The sequence below is a fragment of the Podarcis melisellensis genome, assembly GCF_964234715.1.
Source record: "Podarcis melisellensis genome assembly, chromosome: 6".
Classification (NCBI taxonomy): domain Eukaryota; kingdom Metazoa; phylum Chordata; class Lepidosauria; order Squamata; family Lacertidae; genus Podarcis; species Podarcis melisellensis.
The window spans coordinates 38,280,169-38,302,743 of record NC_138538.1 but is presented as its reverse complement, the minus strand read 5'-3'; the positions used below and the strand labels follow the sequence as shown (position 1 = coordinate 38,302,743).

At 41.8% G+C, this 22,575-nt stretch overlaps 1 long non-coding RNA gene across 2 annotated transcripts in view; it reads right to left on the bottom strand.

The window, feature by feature from the left end:
- The window catches only part of LOC309372688, a 50,241-nt gene extending 35,708 nt beyond the window's left edge, over window positions 1–14,533 (bottom strand). Inside the window, exons 1-3 of one of the 2 annotated variants that reach the window (XR_014169617.1) lie at window positions 14,377–14,497; window positions 6,517–6,676; window positions 4,128–4,180 (exon numbers count right to left, since the gene is read on the bottom strand). This is a non-coding gene — a long non-coding RNA (uncharacterized lncRNA). Of the gene's footprint in view, window positions 1–4,127; window positions 4,181–6,516; window positions 6,677–14,376 lie in introns of those variants that run through there. The other variant, XR_014169616.1, reaches the window with a different exon arrangement.
- Window positions 14,534–22,575: the final 8,042 nt, after the last annotated feature.

Below are 22,575 nucleotides of genomic sequence, written 5' to 3'. Positions count from 1 at the left end.
ACACAGCTTACTGAAGGCGGCTTTGTGAGGATTTCCTGTGATTTAAACTTGGTTTCTCAGCCTCTTGGCATGAGCCAGACCAAAGCAGGACAAGATTTACCTGGGGCTTATCCCCTTGAAGCAGCCCTTGTTCGGCCATGAGTTTTCTTCTGCTTTGAGTGAAGATATGCCAACTGCTTTTACTGACATAACTTCATGGTTTCTGGGTCTTGGGCAACAATGGCCACCTACCATCACCAGGTTGGGGAGATCTCAACTGTTACCTGGCAGGTTCTGCCTGGATTCCTCCATTTCTAAACAGAATAACGTTGTAGCATAACCAACAGAGAGTGGATGGAGACAGTTCCATCAGGGTGCTTCTCCTTACTTATTAACTGGGTGATTAATAAGTCTTTAGAACATGAAATCATTTTAGTACAGCTTTCTGTATAGGTAGCTATAAATCTAGTAGTAGATGTACTCACTGCTTTAATATCATTCCTTTATGCTGTTATTCAGTTTTACAGGTAGAAAACTTAGTAACAGAAAGTTGTATGACTTTTGACAACGGGCAGAGCAATACTGACACCCCCCCCCCCCAGCTGGTGCTGCTGTGTGTTGGACGTTTTCCCCATACCTGCTAGTGAGGAGCAAGGCTCAGCTATCACAGAGTGCCCTGCATTGCCTGCCAACAAAATGGGCTGTTGCCAGACTATTGCCAGCAGTTTTCAGACTGGAAGACTAAGGCCCCTATATGAGGGCAGGGCAGAGATGGGCCAGCCAAGGATCCACTGGATCCTAGATCTATCCAGCAACTTGGAGCTAACACAGCTAGTTCAGTGCTGTTTGTACTTGGGATCCATCACCAGCCTGCCCAGTAATTATTCTTCTTCCTTACTTCAGAATTATAGGGTGCTTCCATCCTGATGGCTCCTAATGCTATCCAAGTCCTTCTCTCCCACTGTAACTTACATGCAGAATTGTAGTTGTACAAATTGAAAAATACTGCATTTTGTGTGGAATTCATCCTCCTGTGTTTCTTATACAGGGCATGGCATGGCTCTATAGACGGGGAAAGAGAATTCACCTGAGCACCTCATTTTAATAATTTTTCTGCCCCCCCATCAAAATTTTAAATCATTAAGAAAAGAAGTGTGCTAAAACATTTCTTAAAAGCACAGCATGAATGATGTGATTACTTCAATAATGTTATAAATTTGAATAAAATGGCACTAACATATCTTCATCTTACATTATTCTGTGAACTTTTTAATAGTTTCTAAATATAAAATTGCCCCCCCAAACCACAAGATTGAATAAAAAAACCTGTATTTTTAACTGAAAAGGTAACCAGAAGGTGCCTGAAAACATGGATGCAGGTGATAGGCTCATCCACCTTTTACATCACTCTACAAGTCAAAAGCACATCATCAGTTATTTACACACTTTTAATTAAAAAGTTGGATTTTCTGTGGTTCGACAAAAGATGGAAGAACAGGAGGGCACCTATGACAGTATCACGAAGACCTCTTAAAATTGAGTGAGCATAGTGCAACTGTGGAAAATGTGTGGTGTGGAAAGATCCTTGCTGGTATTAAAACAAGGAGCAGGAATGAGAAAGGAATGCAGTTTTGGCTCCTTATCCTTAGGAAAGCATTTGGGGAACTAAGTCAAACCAACCAAAACTGATATCAACACCAACTGGATACAAACGATATTATTTTAGGCAGTACACTATTTTAGCTAATATTCATATGAAAGAGATTATTCATATGAAAGGGAAGACTGCTGAACAAATTCTTTGACAGCAATATTTTGTGCACTTTCTTTAGCCGTGAGGAGTGCTGTGTTTCCACACCCCCAGCCTAAAGTCCTCTCACATTTCCTTCCTGGGTTTCTATCTGCTGCTCATTTGCCCTTGCAGATAACAGGGATGATGCTCTTTCTCTTCTGTGTGCAGCAGCCTTTTCCGACTTACACCTGCCTGCCAAAGGCTAAAGTGCCATTTGAGAGTACTTGTAAAATATGCATTGGGATCCCTGACCTAGGCTATAAACTCCTGTACTGCCTGAGGCAATGCCTCTGTGGTGAGCTCAGGCCGACTGTGGGTTCTTGCTGTAAAAATCAAATGACTCTGTCAAAGGGATGTTTAAAAACCTCATTCAGGAGCACTCCCCACTCAGTGCCCCCTCCCCAAACATCCCTTTGGAGAAGCTGAACATGGCTTAAAAAAGAAAAAAGTGAACCTAAGCATTTTATATGTTCCCTTCAAAGCCAAATCTAATTGAGATCTAAAAAGGGAGAAAATGCTTTCCTCTTTCTTTCAGAAACCAGGAGCTGGACTGGAATTGCAATTTGGAGAGCATTAAGCAACAGCCTCACCTGAAAAAGGGAAGGTGGTTTCTTACAGGCAGCTTAAATAGCCTTTGAGGTGTGTGGATTTTTTTTTAATGTGAATGCCTAATAGAGACCTTTGTAATTCTAATACATGGAGCAATTTTGATAAATTTTGAAGTGCAAGGGGTCATAGTGGTAGTCCCTACAGCCACACCCCTAAAGGGATGTCCATAGCCATATAGCTGTGCGTGCAACACCCCCCCAGCAGCAGTATATAGCTCAATACTCAATTTATTAGGATCAGCATGACTGAAATGCTCTGCATAGTTTCCTGGAAGTAAGCTGAATTTAACTCAATGACACTTACTTCTGATTGCAGAGGTTTAGCTTGTAAAACACATTGGGCTTTAAGGAAATACGGTAACATCAACCAGCTGAAATGCAACTTTAGATTTGAATTAAAAAAACAATCTTGCAAATAAGTGTTACTATGCAAACTGCTAGCATGATGTAGGAACCCCATCAAAGAAAAGGATAGTTGTATCTAGCCTGTGCTTGAACATTTTCCTGCTTGTTTGATTTTCTGTATGCTAAGCTGCCTTAAAAGGTAAAAAAAGAGAAAAGGACCCCTAGTCAGTTAAGTCCAGTCAAAGGCGACTATGGGGTGTGGCGCTCATCTCACTTTCAGGCCAAGGGAGCCGGTGTTTGTCCACAGACAGCTTTCCGGGCCATGTGGCCAGCATGACTAAACTGCTTCTGGTGCAACGGGGCACCGTGATGGAAGCCAGAGTACATGGAAACACTGTTTACCTTCCCGCCTCAGCCGTACCTATTTATCTACTTGCACTGGCATGCTTTTGAACTGCTAGGTTGGCAGAAGCTGGAGCAGAGCAACAGAGCTCACAGATTCGAAACAACCATGAAAGCCTCATTATCACCTCATTCACTTGCCAGAGCAGGAAGAGTTTGTCAATTACTCTGGCACTCTGGCATACTGCTCTGAAAAAAATATGTTCCCATATCTACATGTAACCCCTCTACTACAAAACTGGACCAAAATTACTATTTTTCAAAGTGGTTTAAGTCTCCTATTTTACAGTGCAGCACCCAGTCAGACACTTGTTTCACAAAAAGCTTAAAAAGTCTTCTTGTCCAGCACCCTATTTTCATAGGGGCCAACCAGCTGCCTTGGGAAGCCCACAAGCAGGACATGAGTGAAACAGCATCACCCCCACTTGTTATTCTCAGCAACAAGTATTCGGAGGCAGCTGCCTGTGATGGCAGAACAGGGTTCACTGATCATAGAACTGTAGAGTTGCAAGGGACCCTTTTGAGGATAGTGAAGGGAAGGACTCGTTCCTTATGTAAGATACCTTAAAAATGTAAAGGAAAAGCTCATGGCAATGTTTTCCCCCATAGACTTGAGAATCTGGAATACAGCCTTATTAATCTTTCAATGCCCAGTTAAAGGGGGTGGTGACTTTTGGTGGCTTTTAAATTATATTGCTGCTCTATATCTCTTGTGCTGTCTTCTGCTATTTATTGTTTTATTTCGTGCATGAATTCTATGTGGTATGAATGATACTGCTGCTTTAGGAATGTTAGCAAACTGAGAGGATAAAAGAGCTCTAAACAAGCAAACAAGCAAGCAGAGGCCTCATTGACTTCAATAAGAGCAGACAAGAGCAATTAAAACTTTACCCAATTAATCTATGAATTAAAATCAGCTGACGCAACCATGAAAATACCAAGAAAAACCTGCCATTGATTTTTTTAAAATCCATGTTTCACATCCAGATAGTGGAACTTACATTTGACTTTATTCCCATTAAAACAGAAATGATATGCTGTAATTCAGGAAACACTGAAATTCAAAACAAACAAAACAAAAGGCCCTGCTTACCATGTGTATATAATTACATGATTCTGAACAGACTCATTTAATACATATGGTTGACCAAAATAGCAAATGTTGTATAAGAAGCTTACAAAAATAACAATTATGATCTCCCCCAACATTAACCCTCTGGGCTTGCCCATGTAGTTAGGGAAGACAATTTTCAAGAGCAGTAAGGGTGAAATGGTAGCCATAAGACTTCAGTAATCAAATGTAAAAGCAATAGCTCAATTCATCAATACAATGACAAACTAAAGGAGATGTCTGTCTTAATTATCAAATGGAGCCATGAATTTAATTCTAATGTAATTGTTCAAGCTTGGGTAGGTGTCCCATCCCTTCTTAGTTACAGATATTTTGCTTCAAATTGACTTGGTGAACAACTAAGACTAGATTCCACCACTGGAAATAAGTATAAGGGCACAGCAAATGTTGATGGACTTCTGTTTTATTAGATAATAATAATTTTCATTACTGCATGAAAAGGGATAAGGAACTTTTAAAAAACAAAACAAAACCACATCACCTTTGTGAATGTTCCCAGTTTTCATATATGCTTGTACAAAGAGGGCACACTTACAGCAACCCATTACATATTTACAGTACTTGGAAGGAAGTCCCACTCCCTTCAATGGGACTTACTCCCAGGTATGTGTTTTCTGCTTCACTGTAGGAGAGCTATCTCTTGCCACAATTCAATTATAGTAGGCTGCAGTGCTCTTGAGAAGAGTAGTTTGGAAAAAAGTGGCTCTTCCTAACCTTTCATGATTCAGGAGTCCAACACGACAACAAATCATGGTAGCTACTCTGGCTTATTCAGCCTACTCTTCCATTCATTAAGGATCTAGCTTCGTTACTTAATGAACGACCTTCAGCTCTGCTTCCCAAAGCGAGAACCCAATGTGCAATTCTCAGCTCCGAAACACTAGGTGCATGACTTCAAATAAGCATTCTGGCCCTAGACTGACCTAGTATTTGTTGCCGGAAGTATATTAAGCCCCAGATCCATAGAAGTACATGAAAGAGCCACATGTAGAGTGGTGCATTTTGTCATCAGTTCCACCTAGCCACACTAAAAAATGATGCTTGGCTCTGCTCAGAAGGAGAACCCACAATGCAAATGGGGAGACCTATAAAAATGTGGTTCTGTTGGATAGAGGAGGACTGTTCCAGGGATATAGTCAGCCAGGGTTGGACAGACCTAAGGATGAAACAGGCAAGAGGTTAAGCTGCTTCAGAAAAAAAGGCTGCAAGAGCTGCTGCAGAAGCAAGGAACTAGACTAGGGAGCCAGGCGCTAACAAAGGATGTTGCGCTTAACCTCTCCTTAATGCTGTCTGCTGCAGCTCAAATATAAGCTCATATATCTTATCTGAAATGTCATTTCAAGAGAAGTAATGATGGAAAGAAAAGGAAAAGGGAAGAAATTGCTCATTGTAGCCTGTGTATGAGTGATGATGGAGGACTTAGTAGTGTGCGTGGGCTGAATAGAGCTGTGAGGGGGTTTTGGTTTGTGGATCTGGGGAGGAGAATGGCTATGGAGAAGGTATTGCAACTCCCCCTCCACTGACAACTGTGCATTTCAACCCGTAAGTGTAAAGAATAAAGTACAGGAATATGCACAAGGGGGGAAAGGAGAGAGAGGTGAATGATTTGGCACACAACCTGTGCACTGCATCATTTGGAGAAACAAATAAACATATCAAGATATTTTAATGACAGAACTGTTAGGTAATATTTAGGGATGTCAGTGATTTCCGGCAGAATTTGCTGAAATTTGCTTATTTGTCCTATGCCAGAAATGGAAATCAATCCAGTGAATACAATTCATACAACTGACACATAATTGATGGTCCTACCCATTTGCATTGTGTTTCCTTTGCACTGAAATGAACGGTGTGGAATAACATAATTACAATGTAATTGATTGCATAGCACAAGCTGATGAATGAAATTTTGTCAGAAGTCAAATTGCAGTGGAAAAGAAACAGCACTGCATGTGCTGAACATGAGTTGAAATAGAAATCAATGCCTTCTCACAACTCTAGGGGCATATTAGGCAGCAATTCCATTGCTGTTCCCAAAGAGACAGGATCAGAATGAGACAGCTGCCTCAGGCAGCAGATGACATATCCCTGGCTGTTCCTTCTGATCATCCCCAACCATTCCTCTGTATTGGAGGACAGAGCTATGTATGCCACACAGCTTGACCTGAGTCACTTAAACAAGTTTGCTGCAGAAATAATCAGTGCATGTGGTGGTGCCACAGAGATACCCTCCTGACACAAGCATCCCTGCCACTTACCTGAATGGTGCAGGGTGAAGGCCATGTTGAGGCAGCAAGGGCTCAGGTTCAGTGTAATGCAGTGTCATCAGTGTTGAAGTAAGGTTTAGCTGCCAGCCTGGTTGGGGAGAAGGTGCTCTCCTGTCTTTAACCTTAGGCAGCAAAATGTCACGAACCAGTCCTGAAAGGAAAGTCAAATAATAGTGGGTTTTTTCAGAGAGCTGGAGGCAATTTGAAAGAGGGATTGCTGCTCGTGGTAAGTACAGTCATCTCCCTTATGCCTCTGATAACAAGTTTGGCAGGTCTTGTATTGCTTCAAAACAAATTCCCAATCTTTTTGATCAGATGTGACAGTGGAACAAAAGAAATGTGTGCATGCACCATGAGATGTGAATCCACTTGCAGGCAGCTCTCTTAAACACACTGTTTCCCGTTTAAGTTTCACATCAATGTACTACACTGAATTCTGTCCAGATTTACAACTCTGCATTTTTTTGGGGGGTGAAACCACTTTATTTGAATACTTTTTCAAATACAAAAGAGCAATACATTAAGCAACATTCTATTAACCACTCATTTCAAACATAGCCACCAATTTTCACTCACACATTTTCTGTTCAGAGTTACCAGAGATCACTGAATGCATTACACTCAAGATATTACAAATTTGTAACACCTCCTCTGCAATTTTAATTCCATGTCTGTAGCATTCGTTTTCAATGTCTGGTTAATGCGTCAGGACATCACCCTGACTGACACAGGGGAGTGCTGTAAAGAATAACCCCCCTTCATATTTCTAATGAATAAAATAAAGAGAGAAGCAACCTTCACTTAGAACACAGCTGGAACTTTACTACTCCCAGCACTGGAGAGGAACACTCCTCCATTACACTGGCCCCGACCATGCAAACACATTATTCAGAAAATAATCATTCTGGTCTTCCTGCTAGGCAGACCTGCATATGCACACTACCTCCCCTTCCCTAACTCCTGAAAAGAGACTAGCAAGAGTGAAAGGGAATTCATGCAGAGTAAGTAGGCTTTTCCTCTTTTATTGCAAAATAATCCCTTCAAATTCTGAGGAAGTATTTCTATTGATATTGTCTTAGAGCACAGTGTTTCCTGGGTGACAGATTTCACATTAAGCAACCAAACACCATAATCTTCTGCCACTAAAGTTCTGTCAATGCAAGGCCCCTTGATGGTGCCCAGGAAAGTGGGAACATCCACACCATCCACACCATGCCTGATACATGAGCAGGACCCTGAGACAAAAAGATTACAATAGGTCCTTCTTAGATCCAAATGAAAACTTTATCAATGAGAAGAATGTGCTGAATTTCACAGTTTGGCACCTGAAATACATATCAATGGTCACTGAAGAGGAGTTAACTTTTATAGGTGAATGAAAGTGCTTGTTCCATTTATATGAGTATCATTCATATTTCTGATACCACACTGAAAATTTGTGGCACACCAATGTGCAATTCTCAAAGAAGCTCCTGGTATACATGCCCTCAAAGTTGCTTCTGGGTACTGAAGATTGTGTAGTCTTTAACCCTTTCACCACAGCCATAACATATTTATGTAGTATTTGCTGATTTCAATGAAATTGATTTCACTTAAGATCATAACCTTAAACTGATGAAGAATAGGCCTGTCTGAGAATCTACTCAAAGTGTAGGAGCTGAGTTTAATGAGTGCTATGATCATGGAGTTTGGCAATGATCAGGACACAGAATCAGAGTGCCATTATCTGATGAGCTGGGCCACATTGCCTCTTCAGCCGGTGATCAGGGGTCATGTGAGCCTGAGGCTGGCTGGTAGGAGCCCAGTGAATCAGATGTGACAACCCACAGAACCACACCAGGGACTCTCAAGGGCAATGGCCTACCATACTACTATGCCAGTCCAACGGCATAGTGGAAGGCCCTGAAGCACAGCAAAAGTCACCACCTTCAAGCTAGAGGGCTGACCCTTTAAGGACTGTCCAACAAAGAGGGTGCAGCATAAGAGGTTGACTGGAGGCAGAGGCTCAAAAGTTCACTTTTATCTCTTGTTGGAGCAAGTGGCTCAAATAATAAATTATTTTTATTATCTCATATAACATTTAGGAAACATCTGAAGGCAGCCCTGTATGGGGAAGCTGCCCAGAGTGGCTGGGGCAACCCAGTCAGAGGGGTGGGGTAGAAATAAATTATTATTAAATTATTATTAGCAGCTCTCTATTAGTGCTGCAACACTCGCCTCTCTCCATGTGCTCCTCTATGGGACCAGAAAAGGACATTTAGAGAGATTCATTGTGGTAGTCCTTATCTAGCAAGAGTAGGTCCAATATAAGCTGAAGTATTCTGGGTTGGTGCTGGTAACTGGACTCTGATTTGACTTTTCAGGGAGAGAATACCTGATCACCTTACTTGCATTAGCACCTTACTTATTAGCATGCCACACACAAAGTCACACTATTTGTTCATCTTGACCAATATTGTCTATTCCGACTGAGGCAGATCTCAGGCAAAAAACTTTTCTGCCACCTGATCTTCTTAACTAGAGACTGAACCAGGGAGTTCTGCAGGCAAAGCATCTGCTCTGCTTCTGAGATCTGGCCCTGACTTAAATTTAAGTCTCCCATATTCAAAGCCAGCTTTCTCTATGCGTTATATGAGAGTTGCTGCCTATGAGATATGTGATCTGAATTTCCCTAAAATTACGTGTGTGATTACAGAGATGGCTAAAGATTATACAATTGCAAATTCTTTAAAATTAGTTACAGGCAATTAGAATTTCATCAGGGTGATGAGAAGTGGAGCCTCTATCAGTAGGAGCATCCTACAAGGGCAGAATTAAAGGTCAACACATGGGAAAGTCAGCATGCCAGAAATACTTAATGCTCCAAATGGCCCATCCTCCAGTGGGAAATGGGAGGTCATAAAGGCCCAATTTGGAAATGGGGAGCAGCAATTTTTTGCTGACCTTATTGATACTTAAATTCACCATTGGGTCCTAGTACACCACTGGCAAGATGTGCATAATTAGTGGAATACTGCACTCAGATGATGACAATAGAGCTGGTTTTTTCCTTTTAGAACCACTGTGGGATAAGCAAAAGCACATTCCCATCACCTTACTCTCTTGCTAATGATGTCCTCGGTGCATCCTAGCTGCTGAATGAGTCTGGAATTTCCCACAAGGGAATGCAAATAATCAGATTCCATAAATAAGCCATTTTGGGTTGGGTTGGGGAGTTCACTCATTAGGCCTCAGGAGGGGCTTATATGCCGGCCCAAAAGCTAAACTCATTATTAGGAGAATAAAATATTCAACTTGTGAATCTTTCTCCAAGCAGAAGAAAGAAAGCTCTGAAGATCTATGTGGTACAGAGTACTATGGACTACATTGATCTGCCTGCCACTAGAAATGCCACTGGTAAATTTAAATTTCAAATGATCCATCTATACGTGTTAACTCAAAGGAATACTTATTGGAATAAAAGGCGCTGGGTTTTGGGGGTTTATTATTGTCAATTTAAAACAACCATCTGTGATTAAAACCAATTACGTGACACCCTCCAGCAAAGTGTTGTAGAGATGGAAAGATGTTGGGATTTCAACAACTGCAGGTCAAAATTAATGTAGTGATTATGTTTGATGATTAAAAATGCCACATCTATTAGCTTATCTTGAAAGGCAGGCAGGAAGAAACTGAGAAATGTTCCTGATACGATGCAGCTTAAAAGGACAGAGAAAAGGCTAAACAAAAGCTGTGACTGGCAATGAAGAATGGAGATACCTATGGGAAAATTCCAGAAGAGTAGCCATGTGAAACCGAATGTAGCGAAAACAGCAGAGTTGTGTGTCATCTTAAAGAAGAACATGTTTTTGTGGCATGAGCTTTCTTCACTGGATCCTACAATTCTACAATAACATGAAGTAAAAGGGAGAACAATTAATTTGAGCATCCCTGCTCCTGGCTTTCTGATGGCAGTTCTAGGATATCCTGAGTCTTGGTCTCAGTACTCACCATGCACACACTGATCATTGCACCAAAACAAACAATTGACTTTCAGTGGAGCTGTCATGTCAACACTGTGTCCAAATGGCCAACCAGACATTTTAATGCTTATAAACACTCATATTTTACCAGGCATGCATGAACCTATATTTTTGAAAGAGCTCAAAGGCATAGGAGAGAAAAATAGTTACATGTAGATTACAAACCTTGCAACCACTTTCACTGTAGCCTAAGATTGATAATGGTTGACAGAGCTCATGAGAAGTGGTGGAGAAGATTTCCAGAACCTTCCTCTCCAGAGAATGCTGCCATTTGCCCTGTATGGGCTTTCTTTCCCTCTTCCGCAAGATCATTACAGTTGTCACCTTCTCTTTCGGCTGATTTGCAAGGAGAAGAGAGGAGGTGGGGAGAAATTTTGGTTTCTGTTTGCCAGAATAGGCCTTTGGGAATTGTGATGTGGTAAGCATAGCAGCATTGTGGATTTTCCACTTGTGATGAACAGCAAAGCCAGACCAGAGTCTGTTGACGCAGTCCCACAGAATCCCACCAGAGCGCTGGAGCCTCTCTCTGATTGGCTACCAAGACAGCTAGCTAGAAGGGTTCGTGTGTGGAGCAGCACTTTGGGAGGGAGAATAAAATGAACAATTTCTGAGGGAGTTTGGAGAAGGGAATAGAGAAGTGAAAGAGCTGCAGTGAAATAGGGTTTAGTTGGAGAGATAGGGCTTGATTTGAGATGGGAGATAATCATTAGGATAGGGTTTGTCCGAGGGAGAATTGGTTCTGATTTGAGTTGAACTAAGTAAAGCAATGAGAGTGAAGTAACAGAAACTGAGCCGAGCATTTTACCACCTATTCTAGAAACCTGAACATCTTCTTGAAGTGTAACAACTCATTTTTAGCAAGGGAAGTTTATGAAAAGCTGAGCATATACTATTGTGTTTAAGCATGTGACAACTTTATATTTAAAATAATAACTTCTACCTAAAAGAACGCATCTTCTGACCCAACTTTGTTTCATGAACCCCTTTGGTAAATAAAACTTTTCTTGTTTGCTCAACTCCTGCTAGAGACTCCCTGAATCAAAGTTTCCCTTGCACAAGAACACCCCCCTCCCAAGATAGTCTATGGTAAATTGTAGAAATTTGTTTAATTGGCGTACTGTGTGGTTGGTCTGCTACATATTAGTTGGTGGCAGTTAGTCCGTGCTTTCTTTACCTAAACAAAATCCAGGAGGGAGACAGACAGCACTGGGGATGAGGGAGCTTGGAGAGGGGGTAGGGCAGCAATCAAAGGAGTTGTTCTTTGGATGACTGTTTCTCATGAAAGGTTTACAAAATCAAATTCTGAAATGCCATCCTCACCTAGATTTTCATCTAGGTGGTTCATCAGAAACAAAGTGAAGGAAGAAGATGGGAAAGAAAAAGCAAAGCTGACAATTAAAACCATCTTTTCTAAATGCTGGATTCCTCAGAGTTCTTGTGTGAGCTTGTCTTTCTAGCTATATGATAACTGTGAAACATTAAAGCAAGCATCGTGGTCCTGTTCAGGCAGGATTAAACATGCTCCTTAAATATGAGGAAAGGGCTAGTTTCCACATGTTGCATTTTGAAGTTCTTTCAGAAGCTCTTCTGGATGCAGGTCCTGGGCTCGCCATGTTCGACAGGAGAGGTTGATAGGGTGAGGGCTTTGAGAAGAGCACACTATCTGCATTTTATATTAACTTTCCTAAGCATCATTTGACCTTGTCAGTGCAGATAAAGCCCTGTGAAGTGCACACTAGACAAAATGTAATTTTAATTAAGTATAGTTATATCCGGCCAAGGTGGCATGGAATACAAATGACCCTGCCACCACGGAATCCTCCTTATTCCCATTAAAATTTCTTTTGTAACCCACAAGGCCAAAAGAGACAATGGCCTCCCTGAGGAAGGATTTGGAGAAGGAATTCTTCATCTTCTGGTATCTGATTGCCTGCACTACTGAGATGCCCCTGAAACTCACAGCCATATCTTAGTTTCTCCAGAGCACTGAATTGCAGGAGCTTCTGTTCTGTTCCCTTCTCATCACTTATTTGACACTTCATATCCTGATTTGTTTTGGCCGTGGTACAGCGAGCAGCACAGAGTATACCCCTTGTGTAACAATATATTGTACACACCTGCTGTGGTGTCTGTGGAGGCAGGCCAAAAGCATCCTGCATGAATGTAAAATCTGACAAAGTTCTCAGAAAATTAATTTGTCATCACCAGATGACTTTTTGTTCCACATCTGAAATGTCATTGGAACGACCACACTAAAGAGGTACTTAGAACGGTATATGTTCATAAGAAGAATGAAAAGACTACCTTGATAAAAATATATATTCAGCTTTCCACAGTTCACCATTAACAACATTCAGAAGTAATGAATGGAAGACTAAAAGATACTGTATATTAAGTATCACATGAGCATTCTCTGTACGATTGTTCCCCTTGGCAATAACAGAGCCCAGAAATTGCCGAAAATGCTAGTGTTTAAATGCAAAGGCTTCTGGTTCCTGAAAACATGGTATGGTTGCAAATTAGAGATTGACAAACCTTCCAGACATGCTTAATGTGAATCAAGTTCCTTCTTCATACAGTACAAGGTGCTAATTCACCTAGGTTCCTTCTTCACATCATTTGAATGAACCTTTGTGACTAATTTATCCACTTTGGATTTTAAGCCCATCCCTCCCTCTCCACCTTATGAATTGCTCAGCTGTGCAGCTTGCTTCAATGACTCTAGCAGGTGTGGTGCAGTTCTGCTCTCCCCAACCCATTTAAGATTGCTCAGTCTTCCCTGTCATTAATTCTCTATCAATGGAGGAGAAACCACCAAGAGCTCAGGAAAGCCTGGTATTTTGTGCCTTCAGAGCAGTGGCAGACCTTGGGATCTCAAATTTCAGCAACACCTTGTGTGATTCCAAAATTCACCTCTCTCCAACTTCTTGTGCTCCATTCTAAATAATAGTTGTGACATTCTCTGTGGTACCCCTGAGACTTGACACCCAGTACAACCAAACCAATCATGCTCCCCTAAATCTGCCTCTGTTTGTAGCCCATCTCCAGCCTATTGCCACTTTTCTACACTGAGCATTCTCCTGGCTACTGACTGCCTTGTGATTGGCAGGACAATGCCAGCTGTCAGTCAAGATCCATCTGGGTCAACACACTCTTAAAAATTGACTGTTTCAACATAGTCCTTTGTCCCTTAAATGACTGTCAACACGGCTCCTTGTAAGGAGACCAGAAGCCTGTTTGTAAGAAGCTGTAACAGAATATTCAGTATGACCTTAAAATGAAACATGTTGTTTCTTTTTCATGTACCATTCTGTTTTAACCTTTGTCCTCCTGTTTTGTTTTTAAATTCTTAATACACTTATTCCATATACTTATTAATACACTTATTCCATATACTTAGGCAATTGTTTCATGGTACATATGTATGAGTGGCGCTTGACAGAGAAAAGCAAGCTACTTTGATCTCTGGGGAGGGACACATTAAGCTGGATGCCATCTTGATTCCCCTTGTATTTCCCTTTGTATTCTCCTTGTATCCGCTGCCGCAAAAATAAGCAGGCTACCCCTGCGGCCTAGCCAGGGACCCAGCAGGCCGCCCTTGCGGCCTAGTCAGGGGCTGTGCCACCCGCTCGGGCTGGCAGAGGCAGGGGAGCCATGCCCCCCTGCTGCAAAAACAAGCAGGCCACCCCTGCGGCCTAGCCGGCAAAAGCTGAAAAGGCCACAAAAATGCGGCCTACTGAAAGAAGGCCGCAAAAATGCAGCCTAGCCTGGTGGAGGGGACAAGCCCCCCCCCCCATCCAGGCAAAACACAAAGAGGCCAGTTACTCACCTCAGTCCGGCTGCCTGGACACGCTCCTGATGATCCTGGTCTTGGAAGGAAGAACAGCAAAAAAGGCTTGGGCAACTGAGATAGCCTCTTTTCTTTTCCCCTGGCCGGCCGTCCATTGTCCTCCCTGGCTGAGGGCGGGTCAAAAGCCGGCCCAAGCAGGTGAGTGGCACCTGCCCAGGTGAGCCCCACTCGGTGCCGCAAACCCCGTCCACATGTGGGGAAGGGAGGGTGGATACTGTCTCGGATCTTTGGGAAGCACTTCCATCCGGGGTTAGAGGAAGCACAATGGGTGTGGTGGCAAGTTGGTACAGACTGACCTACCCAGTCTAGTAGTTATGGAAGGAAAGGAATATCAGGTCTCCCACCCTTCTGTTACAGCAGGTAGATCCCCTCCAGTGGCAGTGTGTTGGAGCAGGGATGCGCAAGGGCTGACACACTGCCACTTATTTCATAGCAGCAACAAATAAGCTAAGCTAAAGAATAGGTAAGGTGCAGTAGCATACATAGCTAGGGTTTAAGGTACAATTTTCTTTTTTAAAAATTCCAAAATCCATCGGAGCGCTTCTTCAGGCTGACTGCTAATAAAGAGGAGTGAGGAAAAGGCTAGCTTGGTGTTTTTAAGACATGGTGAATCCATTAGTCAAAAAAACATTTTATGTTGAGTGTTAAAAGGGCCGCAGCTAAAGAGCGCTTTAGAATTCATCACTTCACCACTGTCCCCCCAAGCACATTGCAACAATGCTGGTGGTTCTGGGCACCCACCAGCCCTTCTCCTTGTTACACTGGCAGAGGGGGGCAGTTGCCACTGCAGTAGGCCAGGGTGAGTGGGTGTTGAAGGGTTTAACAATTACAAATTGTAGCAAAAGAAAGAAAGAATTTTTTTTTGGTGCACTTTCAATTGTAAATCACTGCTTCCAATCCAAATCAGTCTGGGAGAATTTACCCATCACTATGCTGGACTGCTGTGAGGCTGTAAGTTTATTTTCTAAATGAAGTCATTTCTACATTCTGAAAATTGGACAGTATCCCCTAATAAAGCAATGTTCTGATCCATTAACTCTCTGCTGTTCGCCACACTGGAACTTGATGAGGAGCTTTTATTGGCAGAGTCTCTCAAAATATATTAAAAAATCTGAGCTTCATTTTGAGATGAGTGAACAACTCCCCCCCCTCCACCTTTGTCCTGGATTAGCATATTTCCTTTCTGCCCTCCCCAAAGGGTCTCCATTTCTCTGTCTCTTCTCATCACCCAGAGTAATTTGGGGCTGTTAGAGAAAGTTCATTGCTGTAATTGCAACCAGATTGGTCATTAAAGTTGACAGACAGCTGCTGGGAAAGTCGCTCATTGATTCCTGCCACTCAGAAGCAGCTCCCAGTGCCTGCTCAAAGGACAAGCTGGGAAAGGCAGTGCATTCTTTCTACCTCAAGGAACAATAGTTTCTGGGGGGAGAACGTGCTCAGAACTCATGCCTTCATATGTAAACAAGGTTCACATGCAGCTTTGCTAAATCAAGCCAGACTAGTCAGCAAACGAAAGATTCCCCTGGAGCTCTCTCTTATGGTACAAAGTTGGTAATGCATTTTTGAAAGATTATGCTTTATCCTTGCAGCTGAGAGAACAGCTTACCTCCCAGGATCTTTAGGAAAACAGGAATACCATACACTGTGCATAGGTTCTCAGTTCCTGGTTGAGATTGTTTTCCCTAGCTCCTTCTGTCCATTTAATAATATGAAAATGGATAGGCTGAGCCCCCCCCTCCACTTGTTTGCAGTGACACAGATTTGAAACCTGCAGCTCAGGAATGAACCTGTTTTGCAACATCATGGGAATATATACCAGTTCACACCACCACAAAAATAGCTCACAAGGACTAGACTGAGATGAATGTTTGCTCACCTTTAATCTGAAGCTTTAGGTTAGGCGTTGCAACCCCATGCACATTCACCTGGCAGCAATTCCCGTTGAGTAAGTAGGGCTGGCTTCTGAACAGGCATGCCTGAGATTGTACAGTTAAATATCCACACTGGAAGCCGGGTTTTTTTTGAAAGGGGTTTCAGCAACCACAGGAAGTTTCCTGATCTAAGTATTTGTTCACTGTCTTTAAAAGTTATAAAACTGGGGAAATCTAACTGAATTGTCACTACAGGATTTGGACCGGGCACCTCTTTCACAGGGGAGCAGAATAATGTTGCTGTACCAGCTCAGTTCCAATTGTATTTTCAAAAGTGTGGCCAGATACAAGAGGGGGGAGGAGGCTCCTATACCTAGAATAGCTGAGTTGAAGGGACTTTCAGCAGGTGTAGCTTGCATCATTAATAAGCAACACCTGCTGCAATTACCTCTTCCAAACAACTATTACAGGTGCAGGAACCCTCTCCTTTTTTGCACTTGGCCACCTTAATTTAAAGGCACCCCCGAACTCTTATGGTTGACAGTTCCTCCCTCCACCCTTTCAATTTTCATGAGAAAATTGTGTGTGTGTGTGTGTGTGTGTACACACACACACGCGCGCGCGTGCGCACGCACACACACACACACAGCTTTTTCCCCATGGGGTACTCAAGGGTACAGAGTACCAGCCCCTCTTTTTTTGGTTGTTAAAAAGTGTGACACTTACAGTAACAACTTCATGGTGAGTACCAGGTCCTCTGTGATTCAAGAGCAGGGCTGTAGCCAGCATTTCTTGCTTGGTAGATCAACGACAAAATGAATGAGAATATCTAATGGGCCACAGTATTTGTTAAGTGAGGAGAGGAAAACAATAGAATGATAGAATTGTACAGTTAGAAGGGACCCCTAGGGTCATGCAGTCCAACTTCTACTAAAGCATCCATGTGACAAGTTTTTTAAAGCATTAAAAATTGTGGCATACTTTGTGGTAAGACCCATCATTGCTGAGTGTGGTACTCTTCTTTTTGTTGTAATTTGACTGTGTTTGCTAGCTTCATCTAAGATTACTTTATGCTGTTGGTGGACACAAGCTTGATTTCTCTGGTGTCCAAATAAAGGGCTATTGCAGCAGAGTACAACAGAAAACAGGCAAGACACATGGATATGTTATCAATTTTCTAGAAACGAAAACAAAAAATCTCTCCCCAGCATCCATCAATAGTTCCTTCTGATTACTGCTTCCTGCTTAATAATTTAGAGAAAGTAAATATATGGAATCTAATACACAATGTGAGCAGGGGGAAACAGCTCAGTGAAGAATGGAAGCTCACAACTGTCTTGGTGGCGATCTTACACGCCAGAATTTATAATTAAAGGATCTGTGTACATGTTATGACTATTGTTCAGAGGTCACTTGAAACAGCCTCTGCTTGGTGTCTTTTCCATAACATGCATCATGTAACACCACTCTCTGTACAATCCTGACTTATTGTGTAGACTTGGAGAGCTTGGTTGTGGGTACTCTCCATGAGAGGCACTGGTATCACATGGAGAGAAGTAATATGTTACTGAGGTGGCATTACTCACTGTTTCAACATGAAGAGGATTTTCCATGCTAATTGGAAGTCCCATATCTTGTTTAGAACAAGCACAGGATTGACGGAATGGTCAACAAATGGTCAAATGAATACTAATTTCTCTTGGAAACCTGATCTAAAGTACTCAGCTTAAAATCAAGCAGCTCATTCAATGTCTTGTCTTGAAGATTATGCCTTTGACAATTATGCATGATGCCAAGTTATATGCAGGATCAGATTTCTCTGGATGAACCGGTAAGGGGGACGGGGATAGCTTCCAAGAAAATCACCAAACACACTAGCAACACCACCCAGCATCATATGAGCATACTTGCAGATGCTCACATGTTGCACCAGATAACTGGTGATGTTATCCAGCTGTTCAGGTTATTGCTGATTTTCTGACCTGCTCTGCACCTACATAGGCCTATAAACCTTCTATGCAACACCCATTTGTGAATGCAGCTCCTCATTTAGAGAAGGATGTGTATATATACCTTAGAGAATTGGGAATCTGATCAGGCTGTGAATTAAAAGGCTAAATGTGAAGGTGCATATTCTTTGGCTATAGGAGGAGAGATATCGTGGAAATGTCCTCAGGATCATACCGCAGGCCAGGTACAAATGAATATTCCCATATCCTAAATGGAGAGTCAGCATAGAAAACAAAATCTCCCCCATTATCATTCCACAACCTAAACAAGTATTTCCTCACGCTTAATTATTTGACAGTCACAAGTATTTCTCAATAGTATGACTTTTTTTTTTAGAAAACAGTTATTGCTGGGGGAAATGTTTCTTTGTTAAGGAAAAAAAATCAGTACATGTAGCTAGATGGCAGTGTTTAACCTTCTTCTTCTTCAGCCTCTTGAGTTTTAAGAGCTTGGCATGTTGCAAAAATAAATTGGAGATTAAATATTTCGTTTCGCATCTCCCGTTACTGATTTATTACTGGTGCAACACAGCAAGTAAATATCCCTCACTGGTTTAGCAAGTGCAAGCAGTAGTAAATCCTACCTATCCCAAGCCAAGCTCGCTCAGGAACAAGATACAGATATTTTTATCCAGTAAACTTTATTTATATATAACAACAGTACAAAGTGAGTCCTTGGATTGCAAAATAGGAGTGTTTCATATTTACAATAGGTACACAATAATATATTAGAATAACAAAAACCTTTTTTCCCCTTGGAACATTTTTTTAAATACTTCAGCTTTCTTACATTCCCCCCCACAACACTTGTAAAAACAACAAAAACCAGACAACCATCTTAAAAAAAAATATAATACAGAACTCCAGTGTGTCAAGTATAAAGGAGGAGGAAGAGGATGAGAAAATGTTTAGGGTAGTGTAAAGTGGGTACATGTAGGCTATGCAGTCCAACAGCCTTACCAGACTGCTGCAGCAATTCAGTTCCAGGAATGGGACAAATTAAATAGAAGCCCTTTCTCATGCCACCTCAAATCTTCCTTACAGTACTCAACTGGATCATTATTAGAAATCCCACCAGATTAATTCCACAAGATTTGGGTCCTCTCTATTATTATTTTTGATATTAGTGCAGTTACAGAACGAAACATCAAATGAGAATATAGATTCCTTGTAGCACAACACTGGAAAGGAATCCACCGAGCATGGCATCGTCAGGGCCCCCATCCATTTTAACAAGGCTTGGTAGGAGCCGCTCGGTGGATTCGGCCGCCAGTGCTGTCTGAACATACTTGGTTGTAAATAACCCCCATCCTCCTGTCAGGCACAATGAAATCTTATGGACAAGACCTTTATCATGCTCACAATAAATCTAGAAAGTGTTTTGAACATTTCAAAACAAAAGCACCATTTCAGAAACTGTTTGTGCAAAGTATGGTCCCTGTAAACCTTCCAATATCTTGTTCCAAGATCACTGGGACATTATCTAAGCAGAATGTTGACAGCAAATTTTGAAATGCCAACTATTTTTACTTTTCAGAAATGGTACTAAATTTTGGAGAATTAAAACTGTCAGGTACCAAAGTTCCCTTTTTACTTATGAACAAGTTGTCAAGTGTATTTTGGTATCTTCCCCTCCCCAATTTTATAGTATCCTATTAAAAAAGCGTCCATTTTTGGCCAACAACATGGTTTTAAAAAAACAACCATATGAAAAGTTGGTTTAAAAACGTTACTGACTTCTCTGAAGCACCACATGCCTTGTAACAAGTCAAAACAAAAGATATGGAAGGTTTAAAGTGTCCACACTTCTGCTTGTTTATTGGTATAAATGTATTTTTCAGACTCAGACCCTCATCAGGTTTCATCTGTGAAGGGGGGAAATACACAGACAAGAAGGCAAAACACAGACAACATAAAAGAGAAATTCTGGTCAAAAACAATAGACAAACACAGACACCTAAGCATTAACCACATTGAAAACAAACTGTGTTTCAGTTATGTGACCTGATTGATTCCATATGTTGAAAAACAATGGCAGTCTCAAATGACTAGATGAGATGAATTACGTTATGTTCTTCAAATTTTCCTGATGCTGTGTTTGTTGCTAAGAGGAGCTGAACACAGCATCTAAGCAGATTATCTCCCTGCCTGCATCTGAGGTAAGGATACAGATGTACCACAGAGCCTTGAAATGTTATGGGGGGAGCTCTCTACATTGATTCCTTATGAAATCCCTTCAAGATGGTCACCAGATCTGAAAATTGTTTACAGCAGGGCTGTGGAAGCTGTGGCCCTCCAGAGGTTGTTGAACTACCTCTCCCGTCATCTCTGACCATCAGCCATGCTGGCTGTGGCTGAAGTTCAACAATTGCTAGGAGGTCACTTGTTCACCATCCCTGGCTTACAGATGCGTAAATGATTACACAGGGTTCTGGAGTTCATTTGTATCCTCAATTTGTCTGGAAACACTGCTTTTGGTTCCCAGGATGGCTTTAGGACAGGGGTCAGAAAACTTTTTTCAGCAGGGGGCCGGTCCACTGTCCATCAGACCTTGTGGGGGGCCAGAGTGTATTTTTTGGTGGGGGGGAATGAATGTATTCCTATGCCCCATAAATAACCCAGAGATGCATTTTAAATAAAAACACACATTCTACTCATGTAAAAACACCAGGCAGGCCCCACACATAACTCAGAGATGCATTTTAAATAAAACAACACATTCTACTCATGTAAAAACACGTTGATTCCCAGACCATCTGTGGGCCGGATTTAGAAGGCAATTGGGCCGGATCCAGCCCCTGGGCCTTAGTTTGCCTACCCATGCTTTAGGAGGAAGAATGAGTGCACTTTTTTTTGCACTTCTGATGTAATGTATCAAGAGAAAATTTGCAATCTCTTCTGGTGAGATACCTGATTCCCAGCTCATTCTTCTCACTCTGAGAGAACTGAGGGAAAAGGTCCCCATTTGCAAGTGACATAAGAAGTCCAAAAAGAGAAAGAACGGCTGACTCATGCTTCTTCTCATTTCCTAGTATTGTGAGACACTGCTAGTTATATATACTAAGTGAAGATGTACATTTGGAGGGGGGGGGAGGAAATTCACAGAAGATCTCAAGAATATTTCAAAACACTACAAAATCCTTCAGAGACATATTTTACTGGAATTCCACAGAACCACTTTTTAAATTCCGATGAAGTCTTTCAAAAGGAAATACATTCAGAAGGTGTTTCAATTTTAAACCATTTTTTTAAAAAAAAAATCTTCTAAAACTGAATGACCTGCATTTAGATTGTGGCCTTTCCTCAGCACATTGGTTTATGGGCTATGATTTCTTTCAGAAGCTCCTCTAAGAGTAGGCTAATGCATCGAACTCAAATTAACATCCCTTGATACATATCCCTGTCTACAAAGGTAAGGTGCCTTATCTGCATTACACTGGCAAGGTATGAGGTTGATTGGTAGTCATCACACACAGATACAAAAGGAGGGAGATCTGTTTATTGTTGATAGTTTTGGAAAATTCAGTTAGTATCTTGAAAAATGATGCATGTCTCTTGAATATTTTTCACTTAGCTCCCACTGCTGTGCTCACTGGATGGGATCTTGGACAGATGGGTAACAGTTAATGGGAACCAGAACTAACTGGGGGAAGAGAGAGAAGTTATCTCTGGAAACACATTTATTATTTAGAAGATCAGACTGCTGACTAGCAAGTAAACATATACAGTTAGCATCTCTGTGTATTGTTACTGGCTTGTGGTTTATAGTACAAATGGAATGCTGAAATCTGATAAACTCTAGCTCTGCTGGAGTTTAAATGGCTCTTTCATGTTGGGTATTTATTCTTCTCCAACTGCTCCTGCTGCTGTGTCCTTTTTCACCAGGGTTGAGTCTCCACTCAGCCTCTCTCTCCTCCCCCAAAGCTTAATCAGGTCAGGCTATTTTTGTTTCATTTTGCCTGTTGAACTGACTCCCATTGACAGGTGACTGTAGGTAATACTGGAGCCTAAAAGGAGGGCTGAAGGGGAAGTCACAGCACCTGGCGATGCTAATGGGAACTGCTCTCATTCTTGCGCAAGTTGAAATAAGAGTTCTCTCAAACTGGAGCCTTCTGGGGATGTTCTCAATCCTTCATCCAGGTGCAGAGCATGGCAAGCAAGAGCAACAAAACACATGCCACTATGCCTTTCCATTACTGCAACATTTGCACACTGGAGGCATCCTATGACGTTGTCTACCTCTAACTGGAATGGTTGCAGATGAGTTCCATTCATCCCCACACTACACAGCTTAGGTG